Source organism: Corvus brachyrhynchos, unplaced genomic scaffold (assembly GCF_000691975.1).
Source record: "Corvus brachyrhynchos isolate BGI_N302 unplaced genomic scaffold, ASM69197v1 scaffold34, whole genome shotgun sequence".
NCBI classification, from domain to species: Eukaryota; Metazoa; Chordata; class Aves; order Passeriformes; family Corvidae; genus Corvus; species Corvus brachyrhynchos.
Window position 1 is genome coordinate 1758000 of NW_008238126.1, and position 3550 is coordinate 1761549.

The window sequence follows — 3550 nt, forward strand, 5'->3', positions numbered from 1 at the left end:
TGGCGCACGACGCGCCGCGCCAGCCAATCGGGGGGTGGTATTCAGCGCAGGTAGGCGGGACTAGGCAGAGCTGACCAATCGCCGGCGCAGCGCCGTCCCTGTCACGGGGCTGAGCGGTCAGCTGTCCCGCCGGGGGCGGGGCCCTTATTTGAGTGGTGTTCCCGTTTGGCCAATCAGATCTCTGGAGGCCTCTGCACCATTTTCCTCCCCGCACTGTAAACCCGGAGGGGAGCGGCGAGGAGGCGGAGCCAACTGACAGCTGATTCAGCCAATCGGAGCGCGAAGCGTCGGTCTTTGCCCCGCCCATGCTAGTCAGTTCGGCATCGATGGGGCGGGGCGAAGCTTTGATTGACAGCCGGATGCACCATTCAGAGTGCGAGGCGCCGGCTCCACCCCCTCGGCACCCGTGTGGCGAGGGCCTCTGTGCGTCTGTGGGTGTGGGGCCGTGAGGGGCTGGCGCAGTGCTTCTCCTCGTTCCCGTCGTCGTCCTCGTCTTCCTCCTTGACCATGCCCATGCGCCTGCCTCTGCCTTCAGTGGTTTCCTCCTTAAATTTTGTTGGGAACATCCATAGTAACACGTGCAGTGACTGCCGCAGCCATGCTCATCTCACTTCAGCTGTCCCTGCCAGTAATAGGAACGGGCAGGAACAGGCAGGTGGTGCACGTTGTTCAGTGTATGTTTCATATTCCTGTAATATGCCATGATCGTCACAATCAAGGGAGGTGATCCTGCTCCTCAGCCCCGGTGAGGATCACCGGGAGTGCTGTGCTCAGTTCTGCGCTCCTCAGGACAGGAGAGACATGGAGCTCCTGGAGTGGGTTCAGCAGAGGGTGACAAAGATGATGAAGGGACTGGAGCATCTCTCTGAGGAAAGGCGGAGGGAGCTGGGGCTGTTCAGCCTCGAGAAGAGACATGGCTGAGAGGAGACCTCATCCCTGTCTGTCAGTGTCTGCAGGGAAGGGGGACAAGATGACCCATGGTGGTCTCTTCCAGCCTAACCCATTCTGTGATTCTGTGACGTTGCAAGTATTTTTGGGGTCCTTACACATTTTTAGGCTCCAGGATCTTGATAAGGCAGAGAAAACCGGGCTTTATGGGGAATTGCTGTGTAGCATGGGAGATTAAGACCTTCCAGTGTGTTGTAAGTAAAACTGTTATGAGCAGTTCAAATTAATACTCATTCATTCCTTACTCTGTATTGTGCATCACAAAACCAGCACCGCATAGTAGCTTCTGTAAAATAAATGCTTGAGATTATCTAAATACTGTAGCAAAGACTATGGTCAAAACAGTTGTTTTCTGGTGGGCTTTTCTGTCCTGGATTCCTCAGGTGAGTATGAGTTTACAGGAAATCCAGCCATGCTGGGGAGTGTTTTATCTGCTTTGGTGGCAGACAGCACGTGTGTCACATGTGGTAAGACTGTATTTATGTGCAGAACATGCCAAGGATTACTACCCATACAACTATTTGGCTAGAGCTATTCTGCTGTGTGTTTAGAAATTCCAGCCAGCTGTAGAAATACTTTGAAAATGTGCCTGAGCACATTTTTCAGTACATTTCTGTACTGACAAAAAAAAGGTTGTCTAGAAGAATGAGTGAGTGGGCTTGGGGAGTGCAGGTAGTAAAATGAACATGTGTTTACAGCAAGCGGTATTTAAGACAGTAAAGTTATATCCCTGCCACTGCCACATGATAGTGTGTGACAATGGGCAAATCACTTAAACTCAGCTTTTCATAGGTGGCAATAACAGTCCCTCCCTTGTCTGTGAGTTGTTTTGCATAAATTAAGAGGAGCTCCTGCTCTTCCTGCTGCCAGGTGGAAACTACACGTTGAATATGAAAATCATGCCAGATGCATAGGGCACTCTAAAACTCAGCAGCCGAGCAAGTTACGAGCACTTCAAATTAATACTCACTCATTTCTTACTCTGTATTGCTCATCACAAAACCTGCACTGCATAATAGCTTTTGTGAAATAAATGCAAATAAATGTTTGTGAGATTACCTGAATACTGTGGCAAAGATATGATCAAAATACTTGTTTCCTGATAGGCTTTTCTGCTTTCAGAACAGGATTAGAAAAACACACGGGAGAGAAGGCCTGGATCAGTGAACAACAAAGATATTGAATGATTGCTTTTCAGTGAGCCCAGCAGGTTTGTGCAGTGAGCAAGGCATGATGATTTTAAAAAGATTGTATTCTGTCTTGTAAGCTGATAATGCTACCACAACATGTAAACCCATGGGTCCTGGATTGAGGTTATGTGGGTTACCTTATTTTTGGCACTTGCTGTCTCTTGGGCACTTGACTTTGCAAGTGTAGCGTGCCATTTACTATGTGTATTTTAGCATAATTTCACAAAGTTTTGCCTATCTAGGAAAACATGGTTCCTGCACCTTGTAGTCTGAAGTACAGATGAACTGCAGGTATGCTTTGTCCTCCAACTTACCCTCCCTTCCCTTCAGATTGTTTCTACACACAAAATGTGCATAGAAATCAGCCAAGAAGAGTGACTCAAAGCAGTAAGATTGTGAAACTACTAGGGGGCATTGGGTGGATGTGATTGGGTCTTAGATGGGAAGGTAGTGGAAAGTGCAGAACAGGGAAAGGACCATATGAGGGAAGAAGTTTCTTCATCTAAGTTGAGGATTTCTTACAAATATGATGTGGAAAAGAAAGTGCCAGAGTGAATAAGACTGTTTTGAAGAAGTTGTTTCTCTTAAAACTGTTACTATCTCTGTTTCATATCTGTGCGTATTAGCAATCATTTCAAATTTTGTATCAATCTCTTGACACTGTTTTCCATAAAGCATTCACTCTGAAAGTCATACCACAATAAAAGAGTATCATGTTATTTTTTTCACATTTGCAGAAGGAATTGTGTTTTTGAGACTTTAACATTCCCATTCCCATTTTCTTCTTCTGAACTCGCGGTACTAGGACTACTGTAATGTAATTCTAGAAATAGAAGTGAAATCAGAGTTCTGTATTTCAATATTCTTATATTCCTTCTCTGCTACTCAAATTGCTGTTCTTCTTGAAATCACAATACAAACATGGTTTCTGAAGAATTGTCTGTCTTATGTTTTCCTGTTCTCGTCTTGGTTTCTTCTTTGGGAAAATAATAAATAGCAGCAATAAAATTTATTATGAAACAGTCAAGTCTCACAAACTCTGTCCTGGTTTCTAGTGCCCACTGGGTATATCTGGATGTCAGTGAAGCCCAATATAAGAGAATAATACCATCACTTTGTAGGCTGGCAGAGTTCTAGCTATTTTCTCTAGGCTTAATTTAGATCCCAGCTGTGCTTTGAAGAGAGTGAGTTTTGTAATCCTGTAAGCAATACTTGTGACAAAATCTACGCGCAGTAAAATTATTCTATTAAACTGATTTCATTCTGAGCTTCTGCTCAGGGCAAGTGAAAAATTGAGACAACATGCACATTAGGTCAGAAATAATTTTTATAAAGCCATATACTGCTAGTGGCAGTCACAAAATCGAAGTGCCAGCTGTAGGCAAAATACCAGCATTCCCTGGCTCTTTTAG